Raw genomic sequence first — 16733 nt, 5'->3', positions numbered from 1 at the left:
TGTTCCCTGGAACGAGCCTTTCAGGCCACGTCACTGGAAGACCCGGATCGTGGAAGCAGGAGGCCTCCCGAGACCGCCCCTAAGAAGAAGACATCATCCGGCCTGACCACTCAGGAGGCAGGCCCCTCTGGGCCCGCGCTTGCCTAGGGGGAACCTCCTTCCATCGCATAGGAAAGCGCGCCCGGCGCCCTCCTCAGGCAGGGCTCGGGGGCTCTCCCCTGGAGGGCCACCGACCTAGCCAGGGTCACGAGGGAGGCGCTTGGGCACCACCTGGAGGCGTGTTTCAAAGCATGTTTCCCTCAAGAAGGAGCAAGGCAAGGAGACCCAGACCCCCAGGAGTTCGTCAGCAAGGCCATTCAGGAGCTACAGGAGTCAAGAGTCATGAAGGGCGGCCGCCGCCTACCCGCAGTGGCTCCCCATCCAGGCGAGGATGGTGGGCTGCGCGTCTGCGTCGACATACCAGGGCTCAACCGAGTCGCCTCTCTGGAGCGCCTCTGGCCCTCGCGAGTGGGGCGCTGCGAAGGCCCACCCCACAGCTACGTTCGCATGCCTTACGGCTTGCCGAACGCGGCTGACACGTACCAGCGCCTCATGAGGGGCATCACGGGGGCACGAGAGGCCAGGCGTTCCGCAGCCCTGGCAAGGATGGAGATGGCCCGTGAGGAGCCTCCCGAGGCCCCTGGGACTGGGGGCTCGTGAGGATCGGTTCCCGCAGCCCACCGAGCCTCCTACATCAACGCTCCTTCGTCTTCACCATCGTCAGGTGACATCTTTCGAGTTTTATTTCCAGCTGGGAGAGCCCCCCCCCAGGGCTGCATTATTCCCAGGCCGCGTGGGTCTGTCCCTGTGGCTGTATCCCTTTTTATTCCATGTTAGCTTACCTTGTTGGGGGCGCCCCTCGGGCCGCATGATCCCCAAGCCGCTCGGGCCAGGCCCAGCGGCATGTATCCCGTTTGCGTTTATTTTCGATTATGCGTTAGACCCACCATGCTTGATTATTTGATGCCGGTCCACGGCACCTCTTCTTCTCCATGCCGACCACTTGCACGTTAAAGGGGGGGTACCTGAGCATCGCGACTCAGGGCTCTTACTGGCTCTCCAGCCCTCACCCTCTGGCCTTGTCCATGGCATCGCGACCTGGCATACCAGCGACGGCTGAGACTAGCTCGAGGGCCGGGACCCGAGGATGTAGAGTGCCGATATCTAACCAAATTTACAGGGACACATCACAAGATAAGGCCCAGTGCCAGGCGAACCCTGCCTAGAGGTAGGGCCCTGTGAGTCCCACGCTGGCTCACGGGTGCCCAGATACACCTCGCCAGGCCCTACCGTGCCAGCCACGTGTCAGGGCGGGGTTGTACACGCCCCGGGGGCCCCCTCCCACGTACCAGTGGAAGCACCATGCTCCGCGCTGGCTGACGACACTGCCGAGGAGCGGCTATGCCCATACACATACGGTAGCACTATGCTCCGCGCTGGTGATAAACAACTGATGGTGGCCCCCGGGCCGCACCAACCTCAGGGAGCCCAGAGCTCAGTGTCTAGCCTCATCGTAACGCCTCCCCTCGGGAGTGCCGCACAAGGGGGCTGCGCACGGGGGCTGCGCCTGGGTCACACCCAGACGCACGCCGCTCAGCCAGGTCCCCCCAGGCCTGGTTCGTCACGCGTCTCTCCCCGAGCGGAGCCAAGGTACGAAGGCCGTTTGAGCGTCAAGGGGGACTCCTGAGCATCGCGACTCAGGAGCCTAACTGGTCACGTGGCCCCTCACTCCGTGGCCCCGTCCTGGTTTCCGGTCGGGACCATCGCTGGGTGAGGCACGCACGCGGCCGGGCCCTGCAGACGTAGAACGGTAGATCCACCCGCATCACACCTCCCTACTTGTTGTTCGTGCGCCAAGGGGGACTCCTGAGCATCACGACTCAGGAGCCTAACTTTTCATGTGGCCCCTCACTCCTTGGCCCCGTCCTGGTTTCCGGTCGGGACCAACGCTGGGTGAGGCATGCGCGGGGCCGGGCTCTGCCGACGTAGAACATAAGCAAGTAGGAAGCAAAGGCGCAAATTTCAAGAAGTTCAAAAGCAAATATTACAGTCCACACTGTTATCTCGATGCCAAACACAAGTTTAAATGCCTCCCCGAGGCATGATACATGTGCAGGAATTAAAGGCAGGACAGGAGCCGCGACGGAGTCACTTGTTGGCGATGGAGCAGCGTGGATTGAGTACGCCTCATGGAGCGGTGGGGTCGGCGGCGCCTTGCTTCGGCTTGGTGCTGAAGGCCCGGAACTTCCCCAACAGGGCCTCTGCGCGACCCTTCACGGCCTTGGCAGCGGCAGCGGCACGCTCGCCGCTCACTGGCTCCAGCAGGCTGTCTAGGTCGACACCGGGATCGCGAAGGTAGATGTGGGTGAGGACCCGCGTCATTGCTGCAGAAGACAGGACACGCGCCTCGGCCTCGGCCGCGGGGCCAAGGCCAAGGGTGACATCTTCAAGAACGTGAAACAGGAAGGGAAGCAGCTTGGCAGGGCCGTCCTCGGCGCCGGCCAGTGGGCTCTCCAGGCCGCTGTCGTAAAGCGTCCTCAGTGAGGAGCGAGCCCTCGCCTCCATCTCCGCGAAGGCCACGCGGTCCTCGGAAAGAACCAGGGCCTCGTCGTCCAGCTTGGCCTTCCTCGCCCCCAACTCCTGCTCCAGCGCACCTAGGCGGTCGCGGCGTTTCTTGAGCTTGACCTCCCTCTCCTTGAGAGCCGCCTCGCGAGCCTTCATGCCTTCTTCCTGCTCTTGGCGAAGGCGGACCTCATTCGCGAGCTGGTCCCGCAGACCTTGCAGTTCGCCCTCCAGCGCCTCGCAACGACCACGGACGTCGACCACCTCCCCCAGGGCTGCATCGCGAGCAGCCTTCGCCTCAAGGACGGCCTGCTTCTCCTCGTCGCATGCCGTCGATGCCTAGACCAGCACCGCCCGAATCGAAGCGTCGGGGAGAACCCATCCTGAAGCCAGCTCCAAGCGCCCGGCCACCAAGCGGGGGTCGGCGCCAAGAAGATCCTGACGCAGTCGGTCCAGCTCAGCAACAGCACGATCCAGAACGGCCGAAGGAGTCGGAGAGACAGCAGCTGGTGGAGTAGGAGGAGAAGACGGCAGCGCGGCCACAGCATCCTGAGGCGGAGTCTGCCGCGCCCCGACAGCTGAAGTGGCAGCGGCAGGCAAGAGCACCTCGGGAGCCACTTGGGCCGTGGGGGCTGAGCTCGCCCCAGCCGGCTCAGCCAGGCCTCGCGCGGACGACCGGGCTGGAGAAGCCTGTGCGTCGCGGTCACCCTCCTTCGCAGGCAGAAGCGCTGCCACGGATGGAACCTCGGGAGCCCCCTTCGGCTTCTTTGCGGCGGGCGCCAGCCTATCCAAGAGATGCGGATGTCAAGATTCAGAAGCAGAGCAAGAGATAAAAACAAGAATCGAGTACTTACGGGTCATCGCCAGTGAGCTCAAGCAGCCTCCGGCCAAATTTGAAGCCTGAAAGCCGGCTGGAAGGGTCAACCTCAGGAAGCTTGGAGGTGGAAGGTGCGGCTGCGGTCCGCCCCAGTGCCGGGGCAGACCCGCGGGAGATCAGCCCGGTCCTGTCCTTCTTAGGGATCGGGGGCGAGCTCCCGCCGTCCTGCTCGTCGTTGTCCTCGTCGTCGTCTTTGTCGTCATCCTCATCGTCATCGCTCGGAGAGAGGCGGAGAATGCGGGACCCGTGCCGAGGGAGGGGAGCCCTCGACTCTCCGTCAGTCGCCTCGGAGTCAGGCCCTTTTCCCTGCTCCCCTCCTTCCTCCTCTTCGCTGGAGTCGTCGGAGGGCACGTCCACCGGTTCCTCGGGAGTTTCCATGGGCACAGGCCCATCCCCGTTGAAGACGGGCATGGACCCCACTACCTGCTCCCAGTCGTCGCGGAGGAACAAGGGCGTAGGAGCGCCCGCCAACCTCGCCACATCGCCCCGACCAAAGATTGGAGGACAGCAGCCAGATCTCCGTCGGCTAAGGCCGCGGGGCTCGGACGGGGCCTCCACATTGGAAGTGAGTACTGCCAAAGCGGAGCCAGCTGGTGCTCCAGGAATTCCCTCAGCAGCGACGCGCCGGTCAGCTTCGCCGCCGCCATGTTGGCCGGCCTCAGATCCGTGTCCATCTTCTCCAACATCAGCTTCGCGCGGGGGTCCGTGAGCTCCGCTCGACCCCAATCGCTGGAGCTCGTGGGCTACTCCGTGGGCAAGATCAGCCGAGGGTGGATGCGCCCAGCATCCACCAAGACCCACTTGCTCCTGAAGCCCTCAATCCTTTTCCCGGGGTTCGAAATGGCAATGGCGCCACCGTACGCGATGAAGCTCGCTCACGCGGAAGCAGTACCACGAGAGGTCCGGAGGTAGAAGTAGTGGCGCAGCAAGGCCACTGAAGGCTGCACCCCTACGTGAGCCTCGCAGTAATAGGCGAAGATCGCCAGGAGAAGGATGGAGTTGGGGTGGAGATGCAGGGCTTGTAGCTTATAGTGGCGGAGGACAGAGAAGAAGAACTCGGAGAAGGGAGGCACCAAGCCAGCAGCAATGGCACTTACGAAGAGCGGATAGAAGGTGCTCCCTTGACCCTCAGGGGTGGCGGAGCCGGCTTTGAACACCTTCGCCCCGTTGACGCCCCGCCCCGTCGCCATCTGGCGCAACCGGGCGAGGCTCGCCTCCGACACATTCGGTGGATCCAGGGCAGACGAGTACCAAGCTACGGCCGGGGGATGATGAGGCGCCATGGCTTCCTAGGTCACACGGTCGGAGTGGATCTGGAAATTTTGGAGGAAGGAAGGAGAGGCGCAAGAAAGGGGATCTGAGCAGCAAACGGGGAAAGCGAGAAGCAAAGCCTAGGTGGATGCCGCTCCTTTATCAACTCGCGCGGTTGCTAGGGCGCCCACGTCCAAGTCAACCGCCACGCGGCGCCCAAGGCCGTAGGCTGTTAGGGCCCGTGGCGCTTCGCTCTTGCCCTTCCGCCTCCCTGCACGGCCAAGTCCGGGCACGCCTTGGGCCCGGGGGCTACTGTCGGCGTTCTGAGAACGGGGGTCCCCAGACTTGCCTGCCTGCGGCCTGCGGCGTGGCTCAAAGGGGGGCCCAGCGCGGCCCATCTTCACCAACACAAACCCAAGACCCTTGCAAGGGGCCAAGCCTCACGGGGCGGACGACGCGGAGCTTCCTCAGGCGCGCCTCGTCAGGCTGGCTCACGAGGAGGCGGAGAGATCAAGGCGGGGTACCTCACGAGGTGCTCGTGACGCAAGCCATGAGGACCGGGGGTGCCAGGCGGGTGCCAACCCGCGCAGCGTCCTCCCTTCCCCTTTGGTGCAAAGGGGGCAAGCGCAGCCACGGAGTACCGAGGCATCAGGCAAAGGTTGCCATTTCAGTGCAACGTGACCAAGACCAGGAGGACTACGAGAAGGAGGTCACCGTGGAGCCCAAGACGGTGTCATCACCAGAGCTTTGCGCAGGCGAAGACTACTTTTGTCAGGATAGTTGATACTAGCTGTCCCCCTTCAAATTAGCCCGCCATTGTTGGCTCCCTTCCCGTTCGATATTTGGGAAGAGGACCAGGGCCTCTATAAATAGGACCAGCCACCCACAGAGCAAAGGGACGAGAAAGAGAGGGCAGGCAGAGAGAGGGAAAGAGAGAGAGAGAGAAGATCAGAAAGAGAGAGAGGAAGGTGACTGAGCTCCTCCTAGCAGTTCATCGCCCCGACCAAGAACAGACCCTCGCGAGGCTGTTCTTCCTTGTATTGTTCATCATCATCAGCCCAAGAGGCAATCCACCACACCACACACTGGAGTAGGGTATTACACCACAATGGTGGCCCGAACCAGTATAAACCCTGTGTCTCTTGCGTTGTTCTTTCCTTAGTTCAGATCCTAGCGAGGCGGGGGGTGCAGGTAGGTAGGAGGTGAAATCTCCGCGCGCACCCCAGTGTTCGAACCTCAAGGGTCTGCCGGAACCCGAAATCCGACAGAAGCATTAAAACCTACATCTCCAGTGTATGACGTGGCTGATCGGCCACCTCGTGGCCGCGACAGAGAGGCATTTCAGCCAAAAGCTCAGCCCGCACCCCGACGCCACTCAAATAAAAATGTCAAGGCACGGGGAAACACGCTAGACCTGCGAGACGTATTGGAGGACAAAGCAAAACACGCAAGATTGATCTACGGATCACGAGGGCGCGCCACTGTGCGAGACGATAACCGTCACGCCTGATACAGTAAAAGTAAATCCGGCCGGCCCGAACACAGCGGACAAGACTCATTTGAGCTGCGTCGCGATATAGCCTAGTATAGAGGCGCCGCACACCCCCTATGCTTCACAGACAAAGTAATGGATCACCAAATCCCAGAGGGTTTCAAACCCGTAAATATCGAATCATACGACAGTACAACAGATCCTGCGGTATGGATCGAGGACTTCTTCCTGCACATCCACATGGCCTGCGGTGACGATCTACACGCCATCAAATACCTCCCACTCAAACTCAAAGGACCAGCTCGGCATTGGCTCAATAGCCTGCCAGCAGAATCCATTGGCTGTTGGGAAGATCTGGAAGCCGCATTCCTCGACAACTTCCAGGGCACTTATGTGCGACCACCAGATGCCGATGACTTAAGCCACACAATTCAGCAGCCAGAGGAATCGGCCAGGCAATTCTGGACACGGTTCTTGACAAAGAAAAATCAAATCGTCGACTATCCGGATGCAGAGGTGTAGGATCGAAAGTATGTCTAGAGGGGGGGGTGATTAGACTACTTGACCAAATAAAAACTTAACCTTTTCCCAATTTTAGTTCTTGGCAGATTTTAGCTATTGTAGGACAAGTCAAGCAATCATCACACAATTCAAGCAAGCATGCAAAGAGTATATTGGCAGCGGAAATTAAAGCATGCAACTTGCAAGAATGTAAAGGGAAGGGTTGGGAGAATTCAAACGCAATTGGAGACACGGATGTTTTTCCCGTGGTTCGGATAGGTGGTGCTATCCTACATCCACGTTGATGGAGACTTCAACCCACGAAGGGTAATGGTTGCGCGATTCCACGGAGGGCTCCACCCATGAAGGGTAACGGTTCCGCGAGTCCACGGAGGGCTCCACCCACGAAGGGTCCACGAAGAAGCAACCACCCACAAAGGGTCCACGAAGAAGCAACCTTGTCTATCCCACCATGGCCATCACCCACGAAGGACTTGCCTCACTAGCGGTAGATCTTCACGAAGTAGGCGATCTCCTTGCCCTTACAAACTCCTTGGTTCAACTCCACAATCTTGTCGGAGGCTCCCAAGTGACACCTAGCCAATCTAGGAGACACCACTCTCCAAGAAGTAACAAATGGTGTGTAGGTAATGAACTCCTTGCTCTTGTGCTTCAAATGATAGTCTCCCCAACACTCAACTCTCTCTCATAGGATTTGGATTTTGTGGAAAGAAGATTTGAGTGGAAAGCAACTTGGGGAAGGCTAGAGATCAAGATTCATATGGTAGGAATGGAATATCTTGGTCTCAACACATGAGTAGGTGGTTCTCTCTCAGAACATATGAGTTGGAATTGTGTATGTGTTCTGATGGCTCTCTCCACGAATGAAGAGGAGGTGGAGGGGTATATATAGCCTCCACACAAAATCCAACCGTTACACACAGTTCTCCAATCTCGGTGGGACCGAATCAACAAACTCGGTCGGACCGAAAAGGTAAACCTAGTGACCGTTAGAGATTTTTGGTGGGACTGACATGCAACTCGGTAGGACCGATATGGTTAGGGTTTGGGCATAACGTAATCTCGGTGAGACCGATTACACAAACTCGGTGAGACCGAGTTTGGTAATAAGCTAACCAGAGAGTTGGTCAGGCAAACTCGGTGGGACCGATTTGCTCTTTTGGTGAGACCGAAAAGTTACAAAAAGGAAACACTGAATTTACATTGCAATCTCGGTGGGACCGATCCGCTCTTTCGGTGAGACCGAAAAGTTACGAAAGGGAAACAGAGAGTTTGCAATCCCATCTTGGTGAGACCGAGATCCCTATCGGTAGAACCGAATTGCTAGGGTTTGGCAGTGGCTTATGACAAGTGAAACTCGGTGGCGCCGGATAGAAAGAATGGGTAGGACCGAGTTTGGCTTAGGGTTTAGGTCATATGTGGATATGGGAAAGTAGTTGAGGGTTTTGGAGCATATCACTAAGAACATGAAGCAAGAGGCTCATTAAGCAACACCTCATCCCTCCTTGATAGTATTGACTTTTCCTAAAGACTCAATGTGATCTTGGATCACTAAAATATAAAATGAAGAGTCTTGAGCTTTTGAGCTTGAGCCAATCCTTTGTCCTTAGCATTTTGAGGGTTCCACTTTCACATCCATGCCATGCCAATCATTGAGCTTTCCTGAAATAGTCATCCTGGAATAGCATTAGCTCAATGAGCTATATGTTGTTATGAATTACCAAAACCACCTAGGGATAGTTGCACTTTCAAGAGGCCCTAGAAGCTTTTAAGCAGAACATCCGCGACGAGTGGCTCGCCCGACACCTTGGCCAGGAAAAGCCGAAATCTATGGCAGCCCTCACGACACTCATGACCCGATTTTGCGCGGGAGAGGACAGCTGACTGGCTCGAAGCAATAACATATCAAAGAACCATGGTACTTTGGATACCAAGGATAGCAATGGCAGGTCACGTCACAACAAACACAAGCGCCGCATCAACAGCGACAATACTGAGGATACGGCAGTCAATGCTGGATTCAGAGGCTCTAAACTCGGTCAGCGGAAAAAGCCATTCAAAAGAAGCACTCCGGGCCCGTCCAGTTTGGACCGTATACTCGATCGCTCATGTCAAATACACGGCACCCCCGACAAGCTAGCCAACCATACCAATAGGGAATGTAGGGTGTTCAAGCAGGCCGGCAAGTTAAATGCCGAAAACAAAGATAAGGGGTTACATAGCGATGAAGAGGAGGAGCCCCGGCCGCCGAACACCGGAGGACAGAAGAGGTTCCCCCCACAAGTGCGGACGATGAACATGATATACGCAACCCACATCCCAAAGAGGGAGTGGAAGCGTGTGCTAAGGGACATATATGCGTTGGAGCCAGTCACCCCAAAGTTCAACCCATGGTCCTCCTGTCCGATCACCTTCGATCGCAGGGACCACCCCACTAGTATCCGTCATGGCGGATTTGCCACACTGGTCCTAGACCCAATCATCGACAGCTTTCACCTCACTCGAGTCCTTCTGGACGGTGGCAGCAGCCTGAACCTGCTTTATCAAGACACAGTGCACAAAATGGGTATAGACCCCTCAAGGATCAAACCCACAAAAACGACCTTCAAAGGCGTCATACCAGGTGTAGAGGCCCATTGCACAGGCTCAGTCACACTGGAAGTGGTCTTCAGATCCCCGGATAACTTCCAAAGCGAGGAGTCAATCTTCAATTTATTCCTGTTCTAAAGTGGCTATCATGCACTGCTCGGGTGAACCGCATTTGCGAGATTCAATGCGGTACCGCATTATGCATACCTCAAGCTCAAGATGCCAGGACCTCGGGGGGTCATCACAGTCAATGGAAACACAGAGCGCTCTCTCCGCACGGAGGAGCACACTGCAGCCCTCGCAACAGAAGCACAAAGCAGCCTCTTCAGGCAATCCACCAGTTCGGTGATTAAAAACCCGGATACCGTCAAGCGCGCCAGGAGTAATCTCCAACAAGACCGCTTGGCACGTTCCGAGCTCACGTAGCAACATGGCCCCCACCCCAGTACCAGCCAAACGGCAAAATCCGTGCCACGCGTACATAATTACGCATTGAAAATACCATGGGCATAGGTGGGGGGAACGACTACGGCACGCCCCAAAACGCGGCTCAACCGCACTAAGGGCTTCCTGCTTTGTTGTTTTTTTCTCTCTTTCAGGACTTTACTCTATGGAAACCCCGTCCGGCAGTACGATTGCCGGACACACGATACAACAACCAAGGAGGCAGAAATCTACGTCGCACCATGGAACTCCCAGGTGGTCTACGATAACGAGTGAAATACCTGCTCTAAATACCATTCCTCAGCTTGCCCTTGGAGGGGACATGTCAAATAGTCCTACTTTTTGCTTATCGCACTACTTGTATCATTCTGCTTCGACGCACCTTTTTGAATAAACAATGCATAACACTAGACTATTACTGGCCAATACGCCAGGGGCTTAAGTGTACCCCATAATACGGCATGAGAAGTCCGAACATTTTCGACAGTGAGGCACCCCGAACTTATAGCATTATATGCATCAGCTCCGAATCATGTCTAGGGTCAATAGTTGGGTTTGCCCAGCTCCCAAGTTTTGGTACCTTACATTCCGCTATATCGGCTAAGGTAGAATTGGGAGAACTACTACGATTGTGCCCCGGTTCATCTGGGCAAGCACCTCAGTAGAGAAAGCTAAAACTGACTGTCATGATAAGGCGAGAGTTGGTCGCTGTTCGAGAGGTCTCGAGTCCCTAAAGACATATGCCGCTTAGGGCGAGGAGTCGGCTTTGTCCGGCTTAGGCGTATATAGCGCCCCGAATTCGGCCTTCCGAATACTAGGGGCTTTGCCAAAATTTAAAATTGTAGACTTCTATGGCTAAGTGAGAGTGATAAAGCATTATAGTCCGATTGCCTTGTTCGTTGTGCTGAGCACCTCCCTCAAAGGACCCAACAATGGGAAAAAGAGTGCTCAGATTTATCCCGAACACCCCAGCACTCGTGGCATGGGGGCAGAAGCCGACGACTGGCCATCTCTCAGATTTGATAAACAGCCGCACAGAAGGTAATATTTTAAATTCAAACAAGCGTTGCATAGCGCACATGAACAAGTTTTCATAATACAGGATCACACAAGAAAGTTCATTCAAAAATTACATCATTCGCACACTCGTCTGCCACAAGACGGGCACCCTTCAGGACACCCTCATAATACATTTCAGGGTGGCGATGCTCCTTGCCCTGTGGCGGCCCCTCCTTCACCAGCTTCTCGGCGTCCATCTTGGCCTAGTGCACCTTCGCACGGGCAAAAGCCTGGCGTGCACCTTCGATGCAGAGGGGCCAATTTATGACTTCCAGCCGTGGGCAGGCATCCACAAGCTGCCTCACCAGGCTGAAGTAGCTGTTGGGAAGGGAGTCGCCAGGCCACATCCGGACAATAAGGCCCCTCATGGCCTGTTCGGCCGCCTTGTGCAGCTCGACCAGTTGCTTCAGCTGGTCGCTCACAGGCATCGGGTGTTCGGTCCCAGTATACTGAGACTAGAACAACTTCTCCGTCGAGCTTCCCTCCTCGGCCTGGTAGTACTTTGCGGCATCCGACACGCTGCGGGGCAAATCTGCGAATGCTCCTGGAGAGCTCCAGACTCGGGTAAGTAACAAGTAATTTACTTTCACATGCTTGCTTTGCATAATGAATGCCTTACCCACCGCTATCTTCCTCATCGCCTCAATTTCCTGGAGGGCCTTTTGGGCTTCAGCCTTGGCATGCTTTGTGCTCTCAAGGCCCGCGGCAAGCTCGGACTCTCGTGTCTTCGAGTCAAACTCCAAAGTCTCGTGCTTCTTCACGAGAGCCTGGAGCTCTTGCTGCACCTCGCCACCCGTGCCTCTTGTTTCTCCCTCTCGGTGCGCTCCTCGGCCGCTTTGTTTTCGGCCTCGGATAGCACTCGCTTCAGGGTCGCCACTTCGGTCGTGGCCCCTGGCACATCCATGATGATCCTATCATTTTGCAACCACATCTTATATATATATAGACAATGTATTACTTACCTTTGTTCTCCTCGAGCTGCCTCTTGGCTAGGCCGAGTTCTTTCTCGGACCGCTCGAGGTTCTGCTTCAGTGCGGCGACCTCCGCAGTCAGTGCGACAGAGGTCAGTAGCGAAGCCTGCATACGCATATAGACATACTGGTATTAGACTCCTGCAGATATTATTTGATCCTCTATTTGGTTTTTCTTTGTGAACACCAAATAGAGCATCAGGGGCTACTGTCTATGCGGTAATATTTTCCTATATTTTAAATACTTACCTCAAAGCCTGTTAGAAGGCTGGCACAGGCTTCAGTCAGTCCGCTCTTTGCGGACTGAACCTTCTTGATCACCGCACTCATAATGGTGTGGTGCTCTTCGTTGATGGAAGCGCCGCGAAGCGCTCCCAGCAGGTTGTCCGGTGCCTCTGGATAGACAGAGGTCACCGGCACGGGCGGCTTGCCCCTCTTGGCAGGGGGCCGCCTGCCGGAGTCCAGAACCACTGGAGGTTCCAACGCGGTGTTCGGCTGAGGGCCGAACTTGGAGCCCTTGGGAGTCTTGCTCCCTTTGTGCCTGGAGTCCGGAAGGTCGCCTTGAGGCGCCTCCAGGACTGCCTCCCCTCGGTTCGGTGCCCCTTGAGACAATACCTCGACATTGTCCGTAGGGCGAGGAGAGGAGGCGGTTGGAAGTGACTCGCTATACATATCCGACGAGTCCAGGGAACCGTACGACGAGGATACATCGATGCGGGCTCGGGGCAGACTGCATGATCATATTCGACGTTAGGAGAAGCAGTGCAATAAAAGTATGCTATGAGTTACTCTAGTATCCATATACATACGACTTTGCCAGGGGCTTGGCCCTGAGTAACCTCTCGTCTTCGCTATCGGCGGCGGCGGTGGAACAGTCCGGAAGGAGAGTCCTTCCCTTCTTGGACCCTCCGGCCTCCCCGGTTGGGGCGGCCTTCCTTTTCCTGTCTCCCCCGGCTGGAGGGGGAGAACCGTCATCTTCCTCCTCCTAGTTTTCTCGAGAGGAGTGCGTCTCGGGAGTTATCGGACAATGAGTCCGATACCACCTGGCGCCGGGAACTCTCTCGGGTTCCCATGGCCTTCTTCTTGATCTTCTTCTCCGGCACCTCATAAGGAGCTGGAGTCCGTATCTCCGTCAGGAGAGCGTCTGCAGGGTCTTCGGGCAGAGGGGTCGGACAGTCAATCTGCTCCGATGTCTCCACCTAGTCTTGTCAAAGGCATGGGAGATCAGACCCAGCACATGGTTAAACTATGGAAAATAAATACCCTACGAGGTGTACAGAACTTACCGGATTCGCAGGGCGCGTCGCGCTTACCCCGCGGTCCTCGGTAAGGGGAGGGGGGACCTCGGCGCCCTTGAACAGCACCTTCTAGACGTCCTTATGCGTTGTGTTGAAGAGCTCGTGTAGAGTCAGGTGCTGGGCCGGGTCGAACTCCCATAAGTTGAAAGCCCGTCGTTGACACGGGAGGATCCGGTGGAAGAGCATGACCTGGACTATGTTGACAAGCTTGAGTTTCTTGCCTATCATGTTCCGGATACACTTCTGGAGTCCGTCCAGATCCACCGATGAGCCCCAAGACAGGACCTTCTCCTTCCAGGAAGTGAGCCGCGTGGGGATTCCGGATCGAAACTCGGGGGCCGCCACCAAGTTGGTGTCGCGCGGCTCGGTGATGTGGAACCACCCCGATTGCCACCCCTTTATGGTCTCCACATAGGAGCCCTTGAGCCATGTAACATTGGGCATTTTGCCCACCATGGCTCCGCCGCATTCCGCTTGTTGGCCGCCTACTACCTTCGGTTTGACATTGAAGGTCTTCAGCCACATGCTGAAGTGGGGCCGTACGCGGAGGAAAGCCTCACCCACGATGATGAATGCTGAGATGTGCGCAATATCCGCGGCTAAGTATCTGGCCCCGAGCAGCTTTTTGATGTCTCCCTCCGTAACGGAGGAGACCATCCACTTGCCTCCCGCTCTGGACATGTTTGGAGAGGGTTGAGGAGAAGGATGTGGACTTGGGCGCTGGAGCTCGAGTGCGCGAGAATGGATAAGCAAGGACGAAGAAGGCGTGGGTAGAAAAAGGTGAACCCTTATCCCTTTATAAGGGCGGACGAAACTATGCGGCCCCACCAGCCTGGTAAAACTCGCTTATCCCCCAAGCGCCGTAATTGATGGCGCGGTTGGGTTACCCACGTCCGTCTTGATGGGAATCCCGTAATAAGGGGACACGATCTCTGCTTCGACAAGGCGTGCCAAGGAAACCGCCTCGCGAAACACGCTGAGGTTGGTTGTGAAAAACGATTCGAATGGTGACCTGGCTGTGGTGTGATGTCGCACTGCGGAATGCGTCGGCAGATTAGATTTGTGAAAATATTATTCTCTCTACGGTTGTATGTGGAACCTGTTTTGCAGAGTCGGACACGATTCTCGTGTTCAAAATCTTCTATGAAGTATTTGGAGGAGGAACCCGCCTTGCAATGCCGAAGAAAATCTGCGCGTTCGACTCATCGTCATTGAAGCCTGGTTCAGGGGCTACTGAGGGAGTCCTGGATTAGGGGGTATCCGGACAGCCGGATTATATCCTTTGGCCAAACTGTTGGACTATGAAGATACAAGATAGAAGACTTCCTCCCGTGTCCGGATGGGACTCTCCTTGGCGTGGAAGTCAAGCTTGGCAATACGGATATATATAGATCACCTTCCTTGTAACCGAGTCTGTGTAACCCTAGCCCCCTCTGGTGTCTATATAAACCAGAGGGTTTAGTCCGTAGGACCAAGAACAATCATACCATAGGCTAGCTTCTAGGGTTTATCCTCTGCGATCTCGTGGTAGATCAACTCTTGTAATACTCATATCATCAAGATCAATCAAGCAGGAGTAGGGTTTTACCTCCAACGAGAGGGCCCAAACCTGGGTAAAAACATCATGTCCCCCGTCTCCTATTACCATCCGCCTAGACGCACAGTTCGGGACCCCCTACCCGAGATCCTCTGGTTTTGACACCGACAATACGTTTCTCGTATATGGAGGTGACAAAGAGGTCATCGTAAACGGTTACGTCGACGCAAGCTTTGACACTGATCCGGATGACTATAAGTCAGAAACCGGATACGTGTTTTTATTAAATGGTGGAGCTGTCAGTTGGTGCAGTTCCAAGTAGAGCGTAGTGCCGGGATCTATGTGTGAAGCGGAATACATAGCTGCTTCGGAAGCAGCAAATGAAGGAGTCTAGATGAAGGAGTTCATATCCGATCTAGGTGTCATACCTAGCGCACCGGATCCAATGAAAATCTTTTGTGACAATACTGGTGCAATTGCCTTGGCAAAGGAATCCAGATTTCACAAGAGAATCAAGCACATCAAGAGAAGCTTCAATTCCATCTGCGATCAAGTCAAGGAGGGAGACATAGAGATTTGCAAGATACATACGGATCTGAATGTTGCAGACCCGTTGACTAAGCCTTTCTCACGAGAAAAACATGATCAGCACCAAGACTCCATGGGTGTTAGAATCATTACAATGTAATCTAGATTATTGACTCTAGTGCAAGTGGGAGACTGAAGGAAATATGCCCTAGAGGCAATAATAAAGTTGTTATTTATATTTCCTTATATCATGATAACTGTTTATTATTCATGCTAGAATTGTATTAACCGGAAACTTAGTACATGTGTGAATACATAGACAAACAAAGTGTCACTAGTTTGCCTCTACTTGACTAGCTCGTTGAATCAATGATGGTTATGTTTCCTAGCCATAGACATGAGTTGTCATTTGATTAACGGGATCACATCATTAGAGAATGATGTGATTGACTTGACCCATCCGTTACCTTAGCACGATGATCGTTTAGTTTGTTGCTATTGCTTTCTCCATAACTTATACATGTTCCTATGACTATGAGATCATGCAACTCCCGAATACCGGAGGAACACTTTGTGTTCTACCAAACGTCACAACGTAACTAGGTGATTATAAAGGTGCTCTACAGGTGTCTCCGATGGTGTTTGTTGAGTTGGTATAGATCGATATTAGGATTTGTCACTCCGATTGTCGGAGAGGTATCTCTGGGCCCTCTCGGTAATACACATCACTATAAGCCTTGCAAGCATTGTGACTAATGAGTTAGTTGTGGGATGATGCATTACGAAATGAGTAAAGAGACTTGCCGGTAATGATATTGAACTAGGTATTGAGATACCGCGATCGAATCTCGGGCAAGTAACATACCGATGACAAAGGGAACAACGTATGTTGTTATGCGGTTTGACCGATAAAGATCTTCATAGAATATGTAGGAGCCAATATGAGCATCCAGGTTCCGCTATTGGTTATTGACCGGAGACATGTCTCGGTCATGTCTACATAGTTCTCGAACCCGTAGGGTCCGCACGCTTAACGTTCGGTGACGATCGGTATTACGATTTTATGTGTTTTGATGTACCGACGATAGTTTGGAGTCCCAGATATGATCACGGACATGACGAGGAGTCTCGAAATGGTCGAGACATAAAGATTGATATATTGGACGACTATATTCGAACACTAGGTGAGTTCCGGGGGTCACTGGATATTTATCGGAGTGCCGGAGGGGTTATCGGAACCCCCGGGGGAACTAATGGGCCAACATGGGCCTTGTGGGAGAGAGCAGAGAGGGCCTAGGGCTGCCCCCCCTTGGGAGTCCGAATTGGACAAGAAGGGGGGCGGTGCCCCCTCTTTCCTCCCTCTCCTTCCTTCCCCCTTCCCCCTTCCCAGTTGGAATAGGAAAAGGGGAGTCCTACTCCTACTAGGAGGAGGACTCCCCCTCTCCTTGGCGCGCCCTAAGGCCGGCCGGCCTCACACCTTGCTCCTTTATATACGGGGGCAGGGGCACCCTAGAACACACAAGTTGATTGTTTCCAGCCGTGTGTGATGCCCCCCTCCACCATA

This window comes from Triticum urartu, chromosome 3A, assembly GCF_056163025.1.
Source record: "Triticum urartu cultivar PI428250 chromosome 3A, HENAU_Tu73, whole genome shotgun sequence".
Classification (NCBI taxonomy): Eukaryota; Viridiplantae; Streptophyta; class Magnoliopsida; order Poales; family Poaceae; genus Triticum; species Triticum urartu.
Note: the sequence above shows the minus strand (reverse complement) of the source record.